We start from the raw sequence: 23,392 nt of genomic DNA, 5'->3' as shown, positions 1-23,392 counted from the left end.
AAAGTATTTAAATCTTGAATTGTTATGCGATTGAATATATTTTTTTTCATGAATTACGATGAAATGATTTTAAATGCGCGTTTTGGGAAATCGGTGTTATTGTTAGTAAATCGTTTACTGCGTTAGGTGCACCTAATTACCTCGTTGTGATTAGGGAGAGTTACCCGTTAGATGGAGCCGCCCCTATGAGAAATATGGTCCGTAGGAGGAAAGGACTATCAACGAGGTGTAGGCTCCCTAATTGATACGTAATGATGCGTTGCGGGAATTGAGAGGAGAGGGACATCCGTTAGATGGAGCCGCCCCTAAGGGAAAGGCCACCCTTAGGAGGAAAGAGCTATCAATGAGATAAAGCCGCCTCTTGGTTCTAAAATTTTGTATTGTTACTTGTTTGATTTTTATAATGATTTTAAGGTTGTTCATTTTGATTTCGTTTCGTTATTCACTGGATTTTAATATTTTTGTCAAGTGGTTAAACAGTTATTCGTGCCTTTTGTGTTTCCCTTCTAATTGATGGTGGTTGTTGTCTCTTCACTAAGTCTTTGTGACTTACCCCTTTATGTTGCTTATTTTTTTCAGATTCCCAAGCAGCTGAGTAGGAATCTATTATTTGATACAAGTCTCAACAAACTTCTTTTTTTGGTAGGCCTCTTTGATTGAGGACCATTTTTGAAACATTTGTTGAGTCTATGTAATTGCAGCTACTTTGGAGTCTAGAAAGTCTATTTAGTTTTTTTTTTAGAAGTGTATTAAGCAATTGGATTATGTTATTTGAATTATGACTGGATTGAAAGCTGAATTTGAATTATGACTGGATTTGAATTATGACTGCATCTATATTTCCAATTTGGTTTCAAACATATGTAAGCGTCATGCGATTTCGACAATTACATTTCAACTATAATACATAACTTATCTTGTAGTTGTGGAGTATAATAAGTTTATTTTGTCTATTGATAGGTACATGATAAAAACAACTTGGTGCAAATTTTGTATTTACACCACTTAGCGTATGGTCCTAAGAGGAAGGTTCATACTTGCCCTATTTATTTTGTCAATGGTTTTAAGTTTCATACGCAAGAGTGAAGTGTTGGTAAGAAAACCGTTAATTGTGGACTTTGTATCAAGGGTGACGATGAAGGAGTTGAAGAAAATTACTAGTATGGTATTGTTAAGGAGATTTTGCATGTTGAATACCTAGGAGAGTCAACCAAACAATTATTTTTATTTAATTGGGAATGGTTTGATGTTGTTGCCAACACTGGCATGAAGGTTAAACACCAATATGGCATTGTGGAGGTTCATCTTTGTAGAAGATATTCAAAATATTATTTTTTTCATATTTACAACAAATGATATTCATGTGTATTATATACCTTATCCAAAAAAATTAAAAGAAAAAGTTGATTGGTGGCTTTTCATTCAAACCAAACCTAGAGGCACAACCGATAATCGATATACATTAGAAGTTTCATATCTAGATTAAACATCAAGCCCAACAAGTGTAGCTTTTGTCGTAAATGATGAGATACTTGATCAGTTGAGAGATGAACGAGAAAATGAGGAAGTTGAAATGAATATTGAGGTGGCTAAAGAACAGAAGGAGGAGGGTGAAGATGACGACAAGGACGAGGACGAATTTGATTATGAAAACCACTATAAATTTCATAATGATAATAATTGAAACACCTCAGATTTTGAATCCAATGCGTCACTTAATATACTTATTACTTAGAAAAATTTACAACAATTTTTTTTAGTAAGAATACTTAATATTTATTCATTTAAATAATTAGTAACAACCACATTTAACTAATATTATTAAGAAAATATTTATTCAAAACTAAAATAAAGTAAAAGCAATTATTCCTAATGGAAGAGAACCCGCTTTCGTATTTCTAGAATTCTAGTGCATTTTAAAGGTTGGTGACAAAAGATTAATAATAAACTTAAAAATATCGCGATAATTCTATTATTACAAATTTGTCTTAGTAACCTATTTTTATCCCACGCTCGCCGCACATCAATATCCATCAACTACTCTTGAATCTCCTCGAATCCATTAGTACATATAACGTTGTTGTAAGAGTCAGTTTTTTCTATCATCCACATCAAACTAAAGCTAAACATATGGAAAAATAACACAAAATATATAAATGTAAGACTTCCAATTTAAAATTTAAAAAATGCAAACCGATAAATCGTATAAAACTAACATATGCATAATGCATGCTTCTAAAACTATATGATCCAGATATAAATCTACCACTAAGGCAACTTCCACATAAAAATCACCCATACAAATATGGAAAATAAACCTATCACTAAGCCAACTCCCGCGAATATGCATATGTCATGACATGACGATATATTATCAAAAAACTATATTCCTACATAACCCACTAAGAATCATGTCATATGCATTCAAAAAATCATTTTTTAAAATCATAATCTTATTCACATATCACAAAGATCATATACCACATATCCTTATCATGAGAATCATTTATTCATAGACAAATAATCATAAAAATTATAACTTTCACCACAGACACATAAACATCGGGACATGATTTCATATACACCATAAAAATTCAAACATTAACATATAAAACAAGAAAGTTCAAACGTCAACTCATATACATCATCAAAGTTAAATTTTTTTCACAAATAACAGAAAAATTCAAACTTTGTTTCATAATCCATAAAAATTAAAATTTTATTACATATAACATAAAAAATCAAAATCTATTTCATATTCATCTTAAAAATTAAATCTTTATCACATATAGCATAAAAATTCATATTCATCATAAAAATTAAGATTTTATCATATATGTCATAAAATTTCATACTTTACTTCTTAAAAATCGTATATTACATATCCAACTAAACGTAGAGGATTGGGATTTTATTATTTTAATCTATTAGTCTACATTTATTCATTTTAAAAGGCAAGCAATCACAAATATTAATTTCATGTCCCCCAACCAACGGGCTAACTATAATTTGTTTAGGGAAAAGCCTTACCTTGGCCGCTTTTCTTCCTAGCACAAAAATCTAAACTTGTGATACGCGGAAAGAGATGGTGGCTAGGATTTCGATATTCCTTTTTGTTTACATAATCTTGTCTGTAAAGAGTTTGTGAGTTAGGGTTTTTTTTTCTCTGCTTATTATTACTGAGTATGGAAAAATTATAGACTTTAGGGAAAATTTAAAGTGGAGATTGTTGGGTAGATAGTGTTAGGCTTGAATGAAGAATAGAAGGGAGAAAATATCAACTTTTTTTGTTAACCTTGATAAAATAAAATAAAAATAAAATAAAAAAAACCAATCCACAAACTTTTAACTCAAATTTCTACTCATTCATATGGGTTGGGTCACTCCAAGCCACAAACCTTTAGCCCAAATTCTTCTTACACTAAGGGTTAAAAAAAACCATCTACATATCATATGTATATATATATATATATATATAAACTCTTCCATTGATTAAATAATTCTTACTAACAACTTTATCAACTACAATAAGTTGAATAAAGCAAATAATTATCACTCATAAAGTAATATTGAAAGAAATATTTATTGGACCTAACTATTTTAAATAATAAATTTTGAGGGCGTTACAATAATGATAATGATGATGGTAGAGATAGTGAATATTAAATTTTAATATTTTTCATTTTGTGGAGGTGATGAATACATAACTATACTATATTTTTGTTTTTATGCTATAAACATTTTTTATTCTGTTTTTTTTTTTTTATCAATTGTAGATGGCAAATAAAGATAGAGGAAAAGAAAAAAACTCTCAAGACTCGTAAATTAAGACCGTTACTAATAATGGCCTCTATTAGTCTAAAGATATGAGAGTTATTAAACAAATTATCAAAGATTGACAACGGAATATATTCAGGAGCAATGATTGAAACATTTTGCAAATGTTATCAATATATGAGACAAGAAATAATGCTTAATTCAGAATGTTAAACAAGATATAAAATCATTAATTCATACATTCAAGAATATGCATTTATGTAATATCAAAAAGAGTAGGGATAAGAAACAATTGCACCACGATTTATCCTGGTTCAGCTATCAATTGATAGCCTACATCCAGTCCTGAAATCCAACAAGATTTCAGCCTTTTTCCAATAGAATGAATTGAGAACCTTTTACAGATTGTCCAGCTTCCTTGAAGCCTGTCTATCTAACTCACTTCACTCTTGTTTCTATACCACCCAATCCTTGTAGTTAATCACCTAACTCACACAAGATCTAGGTAAAGCCTCTTCTTGATGATCTCACATCAACAAAGATAACTACCAGTTTCCTTACTGGATTTCCAAACCTTTCAATTTACAGAAAATTGTCTTCTTCAAAGAATTAAAGAATATCAAGACTTTCACTCAATCACTATAGTATCTCACACAAAAAGTATTTAGCCAATGGATATTTTGTGTGTTGTAAAACTTTTCTCTCAAAGTGTTTTTCAAAGGTATTCAAAAGTTGTGAAAAGTTCTGAAAGAATTATTAAAGTTGTAAAAAGTTCTTTTCAAAAGTGATTGAATCAGCTTATATATATTCAGAAAAACACCAGGATAATCGATTGCTCAATCGATTGTATAATGTGTTAAAGCTTGGTAAATCGATTGCCTAATCGATTTTCGTATGTCTTGTTTTTCTTGAATCTTGATCATATAAGCATGAATCGATTTGCCAATCGATTCCTTTAATATATCAATCAGAACTGATACTATGATTTTATCAGAATCGATTGAGTAATCGATTATAGATTTTTTGTACCAACAACGAGATCAAAACAATCGACTGCTCAGTCGATTTCATAATCACAGTCATAATCGATTTGGCATTGAGCTGAATCCATTCTGTAACTTAAACATCAGCTTCAATCGATTCGTCAATCGATTGTACTGATCATAGTGACTCAGACTTTTACATCAATCGATTTCCCAATCGATTATGTTGATCACAATGACTCAGGCATAAACGTCAATCGATTTGCCAATCGATTGTGCCTGTTACAAAACTTCAGCTATTTTGACAAAATCTATGTGCCAATCGATTTAATCAAAGTTGTTCTGATAAATGATTAATTTGCAATCGATTGCCTCAATCTTGGAGTTTAAGAAATCTAAATCAATCGATGTCTCAATTGATTTACTGCATCACAGAACTTATTCCTGATTTTAAAACTTTGTCCCAGTCGATTTGTCAATCGATTGATTCCATACATGGTTGGTTCTAAGACTTGTAAAATCGATTGATCAATTGATTACCCAATCGATTGTCCAATTGATTGGATTTATCCCAGAACTCAGGTTTCACTAAAAACTTTAAACGAATCGATTGCCCAATCGATTTATGTAGTGAAAACACTTGTTCTGAGTCAGACAATCGATTTATCAATTGATTCATCAATTGACTTATTGGTTAATTGATTTATATTCATTGGCAAAGACTTAAGCATGAGACCATAGTGATTAGTCTAATAAACTAACTACTATGACACCTAATTACACAACATATAATTGCATCTTTCTCAAGCATATCCTCCAACTTTGATTGATTCCTTGAGTTGCAAGTTTCTGTTCCAAGTGTATGGTGTCTGCTTGTTTACCTGAAATGTTTCTCAATTCAAATCATTAGATCAATCAAATATTTCATATATACTGTATGTTTGGGAATTAAATCAAAAACATGATCAGGGAAGCTCATGTCTTACAAAGACAACATTCCAAACGTTCAAATACAAATCCTCCTTTTGTACAATGTTCTGATATAATCTCATACTACTACTCCATCACCTAAGACATCTCATGATGCATCTCCTCTTGTGACATCTCATGTTGCACATCCTCCTAGGACATCTCATGTTACACCTTTACCTAGAACATCCCATGTAGAATCACCATCTAATTCACAACTATCTCAATTTGAAGGAGCTCATAGCCCAAGATCCAATGAAACTGTCATTGCAACTAAGACACAAAGAAATGGTGGCAAGCAAACTTTATACCTTGATGGACAAGGGTAAATATATACATAATTTTAGTTATTTAAGTATATTATAAAAACTTCATAACTACTAATATTTATTGTTTGTAGATTTTTCTCCTTCGCATCATGCGGCTAATAGGATTCGAGATATCGTCAAGAGTAAGTTTAGTAAGTCATATTCCTCATGGAAAAGAAATACACATTAATACGAGAGACTTGTGGTTTGAATAGTTTAAGGTATATTGTTTCAAGGGAACCTTTAATGAGTTTAAAACTAGAACAACAATGTGTTCTTTATTCTCTCCTTTATATTTTGCCTAATAATGTCTTATGTATTTAAAAACTATTACAACATGCTAACCAACTACTTGTTTATATATACACAAAATAGATTTAATATTTGTCCACTAGATGATGTGTGGCCTAGAAAGAATTTTGAAGTACGAAGTGCAATAGTAATGAAATATAATCTAAACAAGGTTCGTAGCTCAATGAACAGACCGAGGTAGATTGGTCAGGATGTTTGGAATTCCTTTTGTGGTACTGGGAAACTCAAGGATTCAAAAAGAATAGCATACAAGCAAAAATAAATCGAGCATCTGACTGTGGAGGTTTTTGAGGGTCCCTTCACACATATGGCTTTATAACCACATCCCAACATAAAGTTAATTTGGTTAAATTTCCTATTTTTCTCTATTTTAACTTTTATATATGATTTAATATATAATTGTAATGTGTGTTTTTTGTTGTGTGTAACTTCTATTATTTTTTAAAGAAATACATACACTAATCAAATTAGAAACAATGTGCGCGTAGTTGCAATGTATGTGTTGTTGTTTAACTTTTACACAATATAATTATGTTGCGTTAAATTTTTTTGTGTAAATTTTAATTCTGTTTTGTAAATTAATTCTTGAAAATTTCAATTTTGTTGTGCAAATTAATATTACATGTTCACAAGTTTTTAATGTTAAGTTTTTATTATGTTATTAGACGGAAATGAATGACATCCCTCCTAGTCATTCAGATTTGTTTCTCCACACACATAAACTTGACAAGGATGAAACTTGGGATGATAAAAGATTGAAATATATTCATGTAAGAGCTTTCAACTTTATATCATTATTTTTATGTTCGTTTTATTCTATTTTAGTGTGTTTTAAAATATTAATTAGCTTTATATTTATGTTGACAAGAAATATTTAAACGTAGATTAGAAGAATTTACCCAAGAAGTAATTTTGCAAGGTACTCCCCTACCAAATGAATTAGATATGTTGTGTGAGGTTGGAGGAATAAAAAGAGGACGAGTATATGATCTCATAATGGAATCTACTGTATTATTAGGGAGACCATATTATCGTGGATCATGTTCTTCATCAATAGAGTGGGTACAAAGATATGAATTTGAAGAAATGAGAAATAAAATAGATCAACAAAGATAAGCATTTGATGAAATGAGAAATGAAATAGATCAACTTCGAGAGAAATTGACTGATACAAAAAGAGCAGTTGAGCGCAAAATTCACTTGATAAAACAATTGATGAATAGCTTGAACTTTCAACCCATGCCTTATACTAGAGACCAAGTTTGTAAGACCCATAATTTTAAAGTACCATTTATGCATTTTTGGTGTATTTTGGATTTTGGCTCGGAGGCTTTTAAGCCAAAGTAATAATATTTTGGAGTTTTATAATCAAAAAGATATTTTGATGCCAATTAAAATTTCTGGTCGATAAATAAATTGAATTTAACTGCGATGAATCCTTTACGGAGAATTTAATGCGTTTCGGGTGAAACGGTAATTTAACAAATATCTAGATTTTGAGATATTTGTTAAGTTATATTTATTATATTTATATATGTTTGTTTGGGGGGAAAAAGAAAGGAAAACTAGAAGGAAGGAAAAGGAAAAGAAAATAGTATAAAAGGAAGGAAGGAAAAAGGAAGAAAGGAAAAACAAAGGAAAGAAAAAGAAAGGAAGGAAAACTGAAAAATTTCATCGTCTTCTTCCTCTAACCGTGACCCATTTTTCTCCTTTCTCCCATTTTCATTTTCGTCTCTTTCTTTTCTTCAAAACTGGTAACCCAAGGTTGGGGGAGAGTTAGATCAAGGTTTTCGCAACTCCACTCTTCCTCTTTGATTCGAAAACGAAGAAAAACGGTTTTTGAGATCCAAACACAAACCCCTCCGTTTCTTCTAGATCCAAACCTCATTTCTCGAAGAGATAGAAGGGAAAGTTGCTCACCACCACGCTACGGTGCTAGTGAACTAATTTGGAAGCGGCGTTGCGAGCGGAGATTTTACCGGAATTACTCGCGGTACCGGAAACGCACGTTAAAGCTAACGTTGAGGTAAGGGCTCCTTCCAAACTTCTAGTTTGCATTAGGGACTTATCTGTGGTTGTGTGGGAAGGAATTTGTTAGGGTTAAATGTATCGATTTGGGGAAAAACGAAACTAGTGCGTTATGGGTAAAACCTTAGAGTTAGGTTTTGTTTACATTGATGAAATTTGATATGTGTATGGTTGGATTTGTGAATAAATGAATTGATATGTTTTGATGTGAGAATTTGTTTGAGTTTGTGTTGTGTGGAATTTGAAAACCATTAAGTTAAATGAGTATTAAGAATGGGGAATCTCTTAATGTCTCGGTTACTTAACATTTTGTTTTGAAAACCGTTTAAGTTAACTGGACGTTAAGGAGGGGGAATCTCTTAATGTCTCGGTTACTTAACATTTTGTTTTGAAAACCGTTTAAGTAAACTGGGCGTTAAGAATGGGGAATCTCTTAATGTCTCGGTTACTTAATATTTTGTTTTAAAGAAAAATCGTTTAAGTTAACTGGGCGTTAAGAATGGGGAATCTCTTAATGTCTCGGTTACTTAATATTTTGTTTTAAAGAAAAATCGTTTAAGTTAACTGGGCGTTAAGAATGGGGAATCTCTTAATGTCTCGGTTACTTAATATTTTGTTTTAAAGAAAAATCGTTTAAGTTAACTGGGCGTTAAGAATGGGGAATCTCTTAATGTCTCGGTTACTTAATATTTTGTTTTAAAGAAAAATCGTTTAAGTTAACTGGGCGTTAAGAATGGGGAATCTCTTAATGTCTCGGTTACTTAACATTTTGTTTTGAAAACCGTTTAAGTAAACTGGGCGTTAAGAATGGGGAATCTCTTAATGTCTCGGTTACTTAACATTTTGTTTTGAAAACCGTTTAAGTAAACTGGGCGTTAAGAATGGGGAATCTCTTAATGTCTCGGTTACTTAATATTTTGTTTTAAAGAAAAATCGTTTAAGTTAACTGGGCGTTAAGAATGGGGAATCTCTTAATGTCTCGGTTACTTAATATTTTGTTTTAAAGAAAAATCGTTTAAGTTAACTGGGCGTTAAGAATGGGGAATCTCTTAATGTCTCGGTTACTTAATATTTTGTTTTGAAAACCGTTTAAGTAAACTGGGCGTTAAGAATGGGGAATCTCTTAATGTCTCGGTTACTTAATATTTTGTTTTAAAGAAAAATCGTTTAAGTTAACTGGGCGTTAAGAACGGGGAATCTCTTAATGTCTCGGTTACTTAATATTTTGTTTTGAAAACCGTTTAAGTAAACTGGGCGTTAAGAATGGGGAATCTCTTAATGTCTCGGTTACTTAATATTTTGTTTTGAAAACCGTTTAAGTAAACTGGGCGTTAAGAATGGGGAATCTCTTAATGTCTCGGTTACTTAATATTTTGTTTTAAAGAAAAATCGTTTAAGTTAACTGGGCGTTAAGAATGGGGAATCTCTTAATGTCTCGGTTACTTAATATTTTGTTTTAAAGAAAAATCGTTTAAGTTAACTGGGCGTTAAGAATGGGGAATCTCTTAATGTCTCGGTTACTTAATATTTTGTTTTAAAGAAAAATCGTTTAAGTTAACTGGGCGTTAAGAATGGGGAATCTCTTAATGTCTCGGTTACTTAATATTTTGTTTTGAAAACCGTTTAAGTAAACTGGGCGTTAAGAATGGGGAATCTCTTAATGTCTCGGTTACTTAATATTTTGTTTTGAAAACCGTTTAAGTAAACTGGGCGTTAAGAATGGGGAATCTCTTAATGTCTCGGTTACTTAATATTTTGTTTTGAAAACCGTTTAAGTAAACTGGGCGTTAAGAATGGGGAATCTCTTAATGTCTCGGTTACTTAATATTTTGTTTTAAAGAAAAATCGTTTAAGTTAACTGGGCGTTAAGAACGGGGAATCTCTTAATGTCTCGGTTACTTAATATTTTGTTTTAAAGAAAAATCGTTTAAGTTAACTGGGCGTTAAGAACGGGGAATCTCTTAATGTCTCGGTTACTTAATATTTTGTTTTAAAGAAAAATCGTTTAAGTTAACTGGGCGTTAAGAATGGGGAATCTCTTAATGTCTCGGTTACTTAATATTTTGTTTTGAAAACCGTTTAAGTAAACTGGGCGTTAAGAATGGGGAATCTCTTAATGTCTCGGTTACTTAATATTTTGTTTTGAAAACCGTTTAAGTAAACTGGGCGTTAAGAATGGGGAATCTCTTAATGTCTCGGTTACTTAATATTTTGTTTTAAAGAAAAATCGTTTAAGTTAACTGGGCGTTAAGAACGGGGAATCTCTTAATGTCTCGGTTACTTAATATTTTGTTTTAAAGAAAAATCGTTTAAGTTAACTGGGCGTTAAGAACGGGGAATCTCTTAATGTCTCGGTTACTTAACATTTTGTTTTGAAAACCGTTTAAGTAAACTGGGCGTTAAGAATGGGGAATCTCTTAATGTCTCGGTTACTTAACATTTTGTTTTGAAAACCGTTTAAGTAAACTGGGCGTTAAGAATGGGGAATCTCTTAATGTCTCGGTTACTTAATATTTTGTTTTAAAGAAAAATCGTTTAAGTTAACTGGGCGTTAAGAATGGGGAATCTCTTAATGTCTCGGTTACTTAATATTTTGTTTTGAAAACCGTTTAAGTAAACTGGGCGTTAAGAATGGGGAATCTCTTAATGTCTCGGTTACTTAATATTTTGTTTTAAAGAAAAATCGTTTAAGTTAACTGGGCGTTAAGAACGGGGAATCTCTTAATGTCTCGGTTACTTAACATTTTGTTTTGAAAACCGTTTAAGTAAACTGGGCGTTAAGAATGGGGAATCTCTTAATGTCTCGGTTACTTAATATTTTGTTTTGAAAACCGTTTAAGTAAACTGGGCGTTAAGAATGGGGAATCTCTTAATGTCTCGGTTACTTAATATTTTGTTTTAAAGAAAAATCGTTTAAGTTAACTGGGCGTTAAGAACGGGGAATCTCTTAATGTCTCGGTTACTTAATATTTTGTTTTGAAAACCGTTTAAGTAAACTGGGCGTTAAGAATGGGGAATCTCTTAATGTCTCGGTTACTTAATATTTTGTTTTGAAAACCGTTTAAGTAAACTGGGCGTTAAGAATGGGGAATCTCTTAATGTCTCGGTTACTTAATATTTTGTTTTGAAAACCGTTTAAGTAAACTGGGCGTTAAGAATGGGGAATCTCTTAATGTCTCGGTTACTTAATATTTTGTTTTGAAAACCGTTTAAGTAAACTGGGCGTTAAGAATGGGGAATCTCTTAATGTCTCGGTTACTTAATATTTTGTTTTGAAAACCGTTTAAGTAAACTGGGCGTTAAGAATGGGGAATCTCTTAATGTCTCGGTTACTTAATATTTTGTTTTGAAAACCGTTTAAGTAAACTGGGCGTTAAGAATGGGGAATCTCTTAATGTCTCGGTTACTTAATATTTTGTTTTGAAAACCGTTTAAGTAAACTGGGCGTTAAGAATGGGGAATCTCTTAATGTCTCGGTTACTTAATATTTTGTTTTGAAAACCGTTTAAGTAAACTGGGCGTTAAGAATGGGGAATCTCTTAATGTCTCGGTTACTTAATATTTTGTTTTGAAAACCGTTTAAGTAAACTGGGCGTTAAGAATGGGGAATCTCTTAATGTCTCGGTTACTTAACATTTTGTTTTGAAAACCGTTTAAGTAAACTGGGCGTTAAGAATGGGGAATCTCTTAATGTCTCGGTTACTTAATGTTCGTTTTTGAAAATCGTTTCAGTAAATGAGTATTAAGAATGGGGAATCTCTTAATGACTTATTTACTGAATGTTTTGTCTTGAAAATCGTTAAGTTAAATGAGAATTAAGAATGGGGAATCTCTTAATGACTTATTTACTGAATGTTTTGTCTTGAAAATCGTTAAGTTAAATGAGAATTAAGAATGGGGAATCTCTTAATGTCTCGGTTACTTAATGTTCGTTTTTGAAAATCGTTTCAGTAAATGAGTATTAAGAATGGGGAATCTCTTAATGACTTATTTACTGAATGTTTTGTCTTGAAAATCGTTAAGTTAAATGAGAATTAAGAATGGGGAATCTCTTAATGACTTATTTACTGAATGTTTTGTCTTGAAAATCGTTAAGTTAAATGAGAATTAAGAATGGGGAATCTCTTAATGACTTATTTACTGAATGTTTTGTCTTGAAAATCGTTAAGTTAAATGAGAATTAAGAATGGGGAATCTCTTAATGACTTATTTACTGAATGTTTTGTCTTGAAAATCGTTAAGTTAAATGAGAATTAAGAATGGGGAATCTCTTAATGACTTATTTACTGAATGTTTATCTTGAAAATCGTTAAGTTAAATGAGAATTAAGAATGGGGAATCTCTTAATGACTTATTTACTGAATGTTTTGTCTTGAAAATCGTTAAGTTAAATGAGAATTAAGAATGGGGAATCTCTTAATGACTTATTTACTGAATGTTTTGTCTTGAAAATCGTTAAGTTAAATGAGAATTAAGAATGGGGAATCTCTTAATGACTTATTTACTGAATGTTTTGTCTTGAAAATCGTTAAGTTAAATGAGAATTAAGAATGGGGAATCTCTTAATGACTTATTTACTGAATGTTTTGTCTTGAAAATCGTTAAGTTAAATGAGAATTAAGAATGGGGAATCTCTTAATGACTTATTTACTGAATGTTTTGTCTTGAAAATCGTTAAGTTAAATGAGAATTAAGAATGGGGAATCTCTTAATGACTTATTTACTGAATGTTTTGTCTTGAAAATCGTTAAGTTAAATGAGAATTAAGAATGGGGAATCTCTTAATGACTTATTTACTGAATGTTTTGTCTTGAAAATCGTTAAGTTAAATGAGAATTAAGAATGGGGAATCTCTTAATGACTTATTTACTGAATGTTTTGTCTTGAAAATCGTTAAGTTAAATGAGAATTAAGAATGGGGAATCTCTTAATGACTTATTTACTGAATGTTTTGTCTTGAAAATCGTTAAGTTAAATGAGAATTAAGAATGGGGAATCTCTTAATGACTTATTTACTGAATGTTTTGTCTTGAAAATCGTTAAGTTAAATGAGAATTAAGAATGGGGAATCTCTTAATGACTTATTTACTGAATGTTTTGTCTTGAAAATCGTTAAGTTAAATGAGAATTAAGAATGGGGAATCTCTTAATGACTTATTTACTGAATGTTTTGTCTTGAAAATCGTTAAGTTAAATGAGAATTAAGAATGGGGAATCTCTTAATGACTTATTTACTGAATGTTTTGTCTTGAAAATCGTTAAGTTAAATGAGAATTAAGAATGGGGAATCTCTTAATGACTTATTTACTGAATGTTTTGTCTTGAAAATCGTTAAGTTAAATGAGAATTAAGAATGGGGAATCTCTTAATGACTTATTTACTGAATGTTTTGTCTTGAAAATCGTTAAGTTAAATGAGAATTAAGAATGGGGAATCTCTTAATGACTTATTTACTGAATGTTTTGTCTTGAAAATCGTTAAGTTAAATGAGAATTAAGAATGGGGAATCTCTTAATGACTTATTTACTGAATGTTTTGTCTTGAAAATCGTTAAGTTAAATGAGAATTAAGAATGGGGAATCTCTTAATGACTTATTTACTGAATGTTTTGTCTTGAAAATCGTTAAGTTAAATGAGAATTAAGAATGGGGAATCTCTTAATGACTTATTTACTGAATGTTTTGTCTTGAAAATCGTTAAGTTAAATGAGAATTAAGAATGGGGAATCTCTTAATGACTTATTTACTGAATGTTTTGTCTTGAAAATCGTTAAGTTAAATGAGAATTAAGAATGGGGAATCTCTTAATGACTTATTTACTGAATGTTTTGTCTTGAAAATCGTTAAGTTAAATGAGAATTAAGAATGGGGAATCTCTTAATGACTTATTTACTGAATGTTTTGTCTTGAAAATCGTTAAGTTAAATGAGAATTAAGAATGGGGAATCTCTTAATGACTTATTTACTGAATGTTTTGTCTTGAAAATCGTTAAGTTAAATGAGAATTAAGAATGGGGAATCTCTTAATGACTTATTTACTGAATGTTTTGTCTTGAAAATCGTTAAGTTAAATGAGAATTAAGAATGGGGAATCTCTTAATGACTTATTTACTGAATGTTTTGTCTTGAAAATCGTTAAGTTAAATGAGAATTAAGAATGGGGAATCTCTTAATGACTTATTTACTGAATGTTTTGTCTTGAAAATCGTTAAGTTAAATGAGAATTAAGAATGGGGAATCTCTTAATGACTTATTTACTGAATGTTTTGTCTTGAAAATCGTTAAGTTAAATGAGAATTAAGAATGGGGAATCTCTTAATGACTTATTTACTGAATGTTTTGTCTTGAAAATCGTTAAGTTAAATGAGAATTAAGAATGGGGAATCTCTTAATGACTTATTTACTGAATGTTTTGTCTTGAAAATCGTTAAGTTAAATGAGAATTAAGAATGGGGAATCTCTTAATGACTTATTTACTGAATGTTTTGTCTTGAAAATCGTTAAGTTAAATGAGAATTAAGAATGGGGAATCTCTTAATGACTTATTTACTGAATGTTTTGTCTTGAAAATCGTTAAGTTAAATGAGAATTAAGAATGGGGAATCTCTTAATGACTTATTTACTGAATGTTTTGTCTTGAAAATCGTTAAGTTAAATGAGAATTAAGAATGGGGAATCTCTTAATGACTTATTTACTGAATGTTTTGTCTTGAAAATCGTTAAGTTAAATGAGAATTAAGAATGGGGAATCTCTTAATGACTTATTTACTGAATGTTTTGTCTTGAAAATCGTTAAGTTAAATGAGAATTAAGAATGGGGAATCTCTTAATGACTTATTTACTGAATGTTTTGTCTTGAAAATCGTTAAGTTAAATGAGAATTAAGAATGGGGAATCTCTTAATGACTTATTTACTGAATGTTTTGTCTTGAAAATCGTTAAGTTAAATGAGAATTAAGAATGGGGAATCTCTTAATGACTTATTTACTGAATGTTTTGTCTTGAAAATCGTTAAGTTAAATGAGAATTAAGAATGGGGAATCTCTTAATGACTTATTTACTGAATGTTTTGTCTTGAAAATCGTTAAGTTAAATGAGAATTAAGAATGGGGAATCTCTTAATGACTTATTTACTGAATGTTTTGTCTTGAAAATCGTTAAGTTAAATGAGAATTAAGAATGGGGAATCTCTTAATGACTTATTTACTGAATGTTTTGTCTTGAAAATCGTTAAGTTAAATGAGAATTAAGAATGGGGAATCTCTTAATGACTTATTTACTGAATGTTTTGTCTTGAAAATCGTTAAGTTAAATGAGAATTAAGAATGGGGAATCTCTTAATGACTTATTTACTGAATGTTTTGTCTTGAAAATCGTTAAGTTAAATGAGAATTAAGAATGGGGAATCTCTTAATGACTTATTTACTGAATGTTTTGTCTTGAAAATCGTTAAGTTAAATGAGAATTAAGAATGGGGAATCTCTTAATGACTTATTTACTGAATGTTTTGTCTTGAAAATCGTTAAGTTAAATGAGAATTAAGAATGGGGAATCTCTTAATGACTTATTTACTGAATGTTTTGTCTTGAAAATCGTTAAGTTAAATGAGAATTAAGAATGGGGAATCTCTTAATGACTTATTTACTGAATGTTTTGTCTTGAAAATCGTTAAGTTAAATGAGAATTAAGAATGGGGAATCTCTTAATGACTTATTTACTGAATGTTTTGTCTTGAAAATCGTTAAGTTAAATGAGAATTAAGAATGGGGAATCTCTTAATGACTTATTTACTGAATGTTTTGTCTTGAAAATCGTTAAGTTAAATGAGAATTAAGAATGGGGAATCTCTTAATGACTTATTTACTGAATGTTTTGTCTTGAAAATCGTTAAGTTAAATGAGAATTAAGAATGGGGAATCTCTTAATGACTTATTTACTGAATGTTTTGTCTTGAAAATCGTTAAGTTAAATGAGAATTAAGAATGGGGAATCTCTTAATGACTTATTTACTGAATGTTTTGTCTTGAAAATCGTTAAGTTAAATGAGAATTAAGAATGGGGAATCTCTTAATGACTTATTTACTGAATGTTTTGTCTTGAAAATCGTTAAGTTAAATGAGAATTAAGAATGGGGAATCTCTTAATGACTTATTTACTGAATGTTTTGTCTTGAAAATCGTTAAGTTAAATGAGAATTAAGAATGGGGAATCTCTTAATGACTTATTTACTGAATGTTTTGTCTTGAAAATCGTTAAGTTAAATGAGAATTAAGAATGGGGAATCTCTTAATGACTTATTTACTGAATGTTTTGTCTTGAAAATCGTTAAGTTAAATGAGAATTAAGAATGGGGAATCTCTTAATGACTTATTTACTGAATGTTTTGTCTTGAAAATCGTTAAGTTAAATGAGAATTAAGAATGGGGAATCTCTTAATGACTTATTTACTGAATGTTTTGTCTTGAAAATCGTTAAGTTAAATGAGAATTAAGAATGGGGAATCTCTTAATGACTTATTTACTGAATGTTTTGTCTTGAAAATCGTTAAGTTAAATGAGAATTAAGAATGGGGAATCTCTTAATGACTTATTTACTGAATGTTTTGTCTTGAAAATCGTTAAGTTAAATGAGAATTAAGAATGGGGAATCTCTTAATGACTTATTTACTGAATGTTTTGTCTTGAAAATCGTTAAGTTAAATGAGAATTAAGAATGGGGAATCTCTTAATGACTTATTTACTGAATGTTTTGTCTTGAAAATCGTTAAGTTAAATGAGAATTAAGAATGGGGAATCTCTTAATGACTTATTTACTGAATGTTTTGTCTTGAAAATCGTTAAGTTAAATGAGAATTAAGAATGGGGAATCTCTTAATGACTTATTTACTGAATGTTTTGTCTTGAAAATCGTTAAGTTAAATGAGAATTAAGAATGGGGAATCTCTTAATGACTTATTTACTGAATGTTTTGTCTTGAAAATCGTTAAGTTAAATGAGAATTAAGAATGGGGAATCTCTTAATGACTTATTTACTGAATGTTTTGTCTTGAAAATCGTTAAGTTAAATGAGAATTAAGAATGGGGAATCTCTTAATGACTTATTTACTGAATGTTTTGTCTTGAAAATCGTTAAGTTAAATGAGAATTAAGAATGGGGAATCTCTTAATGACTTATTTACTGAATGTTTTGTCTTGAAAATCGTTAAGTTAAATGAGAATTAAGAATGGGGAATCTCTTAATGACTTATTTACTGAATGTTTTGTCTTGAAAATCGTTAAGTTAAATGAGAATTAAGAATGGGGAATCTCTTAATGACTTATTTACTGAATGTTTTGTCTTGAAAATCGTTAAGTTAAATGAGAATTAAGAATGGGGAATCTCTTAATGACTTATCAATTGATTAATCAATGCTTTGGTCAGTTATGTATTACTTGATGGTTTGAGAACTTCATTTTGAGTTCATTGTTAATTGACAAGCATTATATGAACTTTTAGCATATGGAAAATCCTTTTAAGGTGCATGCTTAGTTGAAAGGTTATTTTGTGCATTTAAAACTTAAATGTTATATGTTATCTGTTAATTTCGGTTGGTGACCCTTTACAATTATTGTAGAAATCTGGGCTTTGCCCTCAGATGAGAGTCAGGACGATCCTACCGGTTCGTACCCTACGGACGAGAATGGAGATGGGAACGCGTGATTGCAGTTACATTAGGAGGATCTCACGGGGCGCGTGGAGATACTCAGGGTGTATAGCTTTTTGGTAGGATGATCAGACTAGGATGATGTATAGGAACTAGGTGTCCTTCTTTTTGGATTGGAGTATTTTTAGTTTGGAAAACTGTACTTATACTAATATTGTCAGTTTGACTTTTTACTTGAATGGGTTCCATGTACCATTTGTTGTTGTGTAAATGTTTTGGATTTATAATTGAAGAAACTCTTCCGCTGTTTGTAAATTATAATGACTCAATTATTTATCCAAAGGCATTTTCTGATTTAAATCTTTGTTCGTTTTTAATTACTTTTAAAAAAAAATATATATACCCTCGCTTTGAAAAACGGGGTGTTACAAAGTTCATGAAGATGAGATTGGTGATAATGATGTTGGTGATCATGATGATGAGATTGGTGATCATGATGTTGGTGATGTTGATGATGAGATTGGCGATAATAGTGTTCGTGATCATAATGATAAAGAGTTAGATTGGTCACATGTGGCATAATGGTGCTCGTGCTCTAGATCTTAATCATGAGATTGGTCACACGTGGCACAATCTAAAGTTTTTAAGACAACCCACTTCTCACAAAAAACTAGAAAACATTATGCTTGTGAAGATAACGTTCTGTTCATTTTGAAGAGAACATTCTCATTTTTCTCCGGCTTGAAAATGACAAAAAGAAGAAAAAAAATCAAGTTCAAGCATGTACTAGTGATAGTTAGCACTTTCTCCCTTCCTCGTGCTTCTATAGTAAACGACTTTGAGGTAGCACAAGCTTCAAATTTGGCAACCACGCATCATTCACATAAAGAAAGAAAACCTTTTTCTTGTGAAGATAAAGTTCTCCCTATATCACACTTAGAATGAAGACAACTCGTCAAATGGATTGCTTTTTTTCCATAGATTCATATTCCCAACAACTCTCTTTTTCCAATGCAATTTGAAGGTCTCCTTCTCTATAAATAAGAGTGGTTATTGCACTTGATATATTTTCCTTCGCTTCTCAAGTTTGTATTTAAGTTTTCATAAGTAAAGAACCCAAAACACCTACTTCACATGTTGTAAAAAGCTCTCAAATCCTTCCTTTGTGATCGTTGTTAGTGAGATTGTGTAAACTCTATTTAGACTAAGGTTGTAAATTTGTCGAGGTTTGACAATACAAGTCGTAAGACTGTTGAAATTTGATAATATAGGTTGTAAGCCTATTAAGGCTTTGATAATACAGGTTGTATTATGTCCATTTGTGATCTAAAGAAAATTGTAAAGTGCATATAAGGCTTTGATCAACAAGATAATGGAAAGTCTCATAAAGTGTGTGATGGTTGGATGTAGCCCAAGATAACTTCTATGTGATTCTCTCTGACTTACTTATTTACTTTTAGTATACACTAATCACACTAACCCCACACTTGAGTAATTTAGTTTAAAGCATATTTATATTACTAAGTGTATTTAAAAACATTTTCTACAACGGGAGGTTCATTAACAACTTGTTTTTCTATCAAGCTCATATTTGAGAAAGGTATTTTAAGTGCAGGATTAATTTTTAAAAAGTTTACAATTCAAACTCCTTTTCTTGTGACTATTCATTTCACTTCAAATTAGATTAGAGATAATTACTAAAGCAGTCTAGATCATGGTGATGTTTATGCTTAGTTGGATGAATCTCTCACCTTTTAGCAGACTAAACCATATGCAAAATAGAGTATGGGAAAAATTTGACTCAACAGAATACCATGGCTTTTCAAAAAAACTGAAGAGATCCTCTATCTTTGGATACATTTTAAGGAAGCCCAAGAAGCACATAAAGGTAGCATAAATTATTAGTATCAAGTAATTATGTTTACTGATAGAGTAAGTCGACATACAGTAATAGGAAGCATTGCATCAAGCATCTGATAATCCAAAGTCAAAGTCAAAGTCAAATCGTTAAAGACAGAGGAAACACAAGTCAATGATTGATTCTTTGATATTAAAGGAAAAGAACGCAACAATGATTATTTGCCTCTAACTAAAGTTGACTAAGTGTCAAGACCTTAGTTGATCCTTTCAATGAAAGACCAAATAAGAAATCTATGGATAAAACCTTTATTAAAGTCAATACTCTAGTGCAAATCATATTCTCTGATTAACAAAAAGAAAAAGTAAATATTCTCCAAGTGAATCATTTGAGTCTAGAACTATGAAGAAGTCGACTTCTCAACACCCTATGCTCATCAAAGATGTACTTATCCTCTTACTGAAAAAGCGAAATGACATCCTCTGATATTTGTCTTCTTAAATCAAGATACGCTAAATTAATTATATATATATATATATATATATAAATGCCTTAAAGGTTAATATGCTTTAAATGAAGATTCAGGGATCTTCAACACTAATATCCTCAATGAATATATTTCTCAGTGTTTAAATAGAAACATCTCTTAACATGAAAAAAAAATCAAACAATAAAGAAGGCAATGTGTTAAGAAGATTTTCTTTGAAAAGCCTAAAACAAATAAAAAAGAATATCATTAATGAAAAAACCTCTCATTAGAGAATTTTTATATTTGATGTAAATCAATCAAGTTGATTTATACACTTGTATTGATATAGGATTTAAAATTTAATATTCTCTCAATCAGAGATAGAATCCTATAAACAGATTTTGTGTCAATTCAGGCCCAAATTAGAACTGATGCAAATCAGCCCGATAGTGGCAACAACTCTTTCATCCATAAGAGGTACCTGGTGAGGTGTAAAAATACTTATGAACCTCAATGGCAGCATGGCAAAAAGTTGAGAAGGTTTTTAATGGTGACAACTTGAAGAGGCATAAGAAAATACTAGCGCTTGAAGAGGTAGAGTAAATAACAATTGTATGTTATTGTTCAATAGTGAATTGAGTCATCAACTATATTGAGGAAAAATATCTATGTTAATGTAGCAACAGTTTATTGTGAACTAGTATAAAATTTATGTGTCCCTTCTCTATCTCTACTTTGCTATTTCATCAAAGTTCTTTATGAATCAACTTATTTTACTTATCTTATTTATAATCATAAGTTAAATGTTCTGATAAAGAATATATCTTTTTATTAGCAACTTAAAAAGTTTTTATAAATGAAAAAACACAACTCAAACCCCCTTTTTTGTGTTTTTAACCACCTTCAAAGTTCCCTACAACTAGAACATCAAGCTCTAAAACTTCTGATGTACATGTTGCTCCTATTGAGGTTCCTTTTGTACTTTTTGAATCTGCATAGTTTGTCAACAAGGAACAATTTAAAAAATGGGTAGCTATTATTAAGGCATTCATTGATACTTCAACTCATAATCACAAAGAAATCCATGATACATTATCATGTATCCTTGCTAAATTATCCAACCCTAACCAATAGGGTCCCTTCTTTCTACTTGCACTTATTACTTTAGTTTAACTTTATTACTCTTTTAACTTCGTTCAATGAGTTTGTTGTATCAAAATACGTACCTTTTTTTTTTGTAATATCTGAAAATACTATTGTTTTGAAAGGCTTAACATCTTTAAAAAACATGGATCGTTCTATTGGGCTTAACATCCTTAGGAATTTTTTATTGTCAATGAACAGATTTGATGTGAACCCAAAGGCATAACATCCTAAGGATATTTGAATCCATTTAAAAGTATTATCAAAATTATAATAGAATTATTTTATCTTTTTTTTTGTCTGATGGCAAAGGGGTAAAGAAGGTTAATTGAGAACAATTTCAATTGAAGATTTTTATTTGCACCTTAAAAATGCCAATGTCAAAATCAGTATTTTTTTTTAAATACATCCCAACATATTTTCAGGGGGAGCTTTAACTCGTTAAGAAATATTGTTCATCAATATAAATGTTAATCATCATCAACAATATATACTTTAATGTATTTTCTATATGTGCAGATCCTCTTATAAAATATTTTGAGCATAATCTTCTTATTGGAGATACGCAATACACTGTTCCTTTCCTAGAAACTGAGTTGATCCTTTGATTAATGCGTCCTTTTAATTAATCACTCTAATGTGATTCTAATAGTACAATTCGTACAACCCGTACAAGATATTGCATTATTCCTTGCAACCGTCAGAAAATTAACGGCATCAATTGAGCACTATAAAAAGACATTCAAGCATCATTGCAAAATGAGGAGAATAGAGAGAAAAAGAACAATTTGTGAATTTCTTTGAACAATTTCGCTACAGAAACACTTGGTGATCATATTTTCAAATTCCTTTCAAAAGAAAGTTAATGTGTATTTGAAAAGCTACATTTTTATATTCTCTAAGATAGCTACCTGAAACACAAATCTTAATTCATTGTACCTTAGTCCAGTAGTGGTTGTATTCCTCAACAGCTTAACTGCACTAAGCTAGTAGTTTGAGAAGATTAGAACATAGTCAGGTTGACTAGTATATGTTCTAGTGGTGCTGATAAAAATCTGTTGATTTTAGTGGATATATCCTTCAAGTTGAAGGGACTGGACGTAGCTATCATGTTGGTGTCGGACCAGGATAAATTGTTTGTATTATTTCCACGTACTCTTTTTTAATTTTGTTACAAATTTTTTAATCTCTTATAGAGTTTGAAAAAGAACAATAAAAGTATTTTTTTTAACACAATTCAAACCACTCTTTCTTTTGTTTTTCTCTTTCAAGTTGATCTAAACATTAACAAAGTTGTGGTTGAAATGACTATGTTAGTTGGTAGATGATGTTTTGGATGAAGGAGAGGTTGTATCAACAAATCAACATGAACTTGTAATTCTAAATTTTGGAAACAATTGAGGGTGAAAGAAAGTATATTATTACAAAAATCAAGAACGAACTGGGCTCTTGATGATGATTGGGTTCAAGGGGTTGATGATATTAAATAGGAGATTCAACGGTATTTTAAATAGAATTTTCGAGAGGAGCAGCTTAGAAGGATGGTGTTCGATGGTATCAATTTTTCCAAGTTATCGAATGATGATATCTCAATATTAATTGCTCTTTTTTCTATTGATGAGATAAAGCAGGTGATTCCGAGCTGCAATGGGAACAAAAGTCCAATTCATGATGGGTTCAATTTTAATTTCATCAAGAGTAGATGGAACTTACTAGAAGCTAGTGTGATGTAGTTTATAGGGGAATTTCATTCACATGCAATGCTACCAAAGGCAATCATCTCATTTTTCATTGCATTATTTCCCAAAACTGACTATCCCCAAACTTTGAAAGAATATAGGCCGATTTCTTTAATTGGAAGCTTATACAAAATCTTAACAAATGTGTTGGCAACAAGATTGAA

The sequence above is a fragment of the Cicer arietinum genome, chromosome 6 (assembly GCF_000331145.2).
Source record: "Cicer arietinum cultivar CDC Frontier isolate Library 1 chromosome 6, Cicar.CDCFrontier_v2.0, whole genome shotgun sequence".
NCBI lineage: Eukaryota > Viridiplantae > Streptophyta > Magnoliopsida > Fabales > Fabaceae > Cicer > Cicer arietinum.
The sequence above is the reverse complement of the archived record's forward strand: the minus strand, read 5'-3'. Positions refer to the sequence as shown.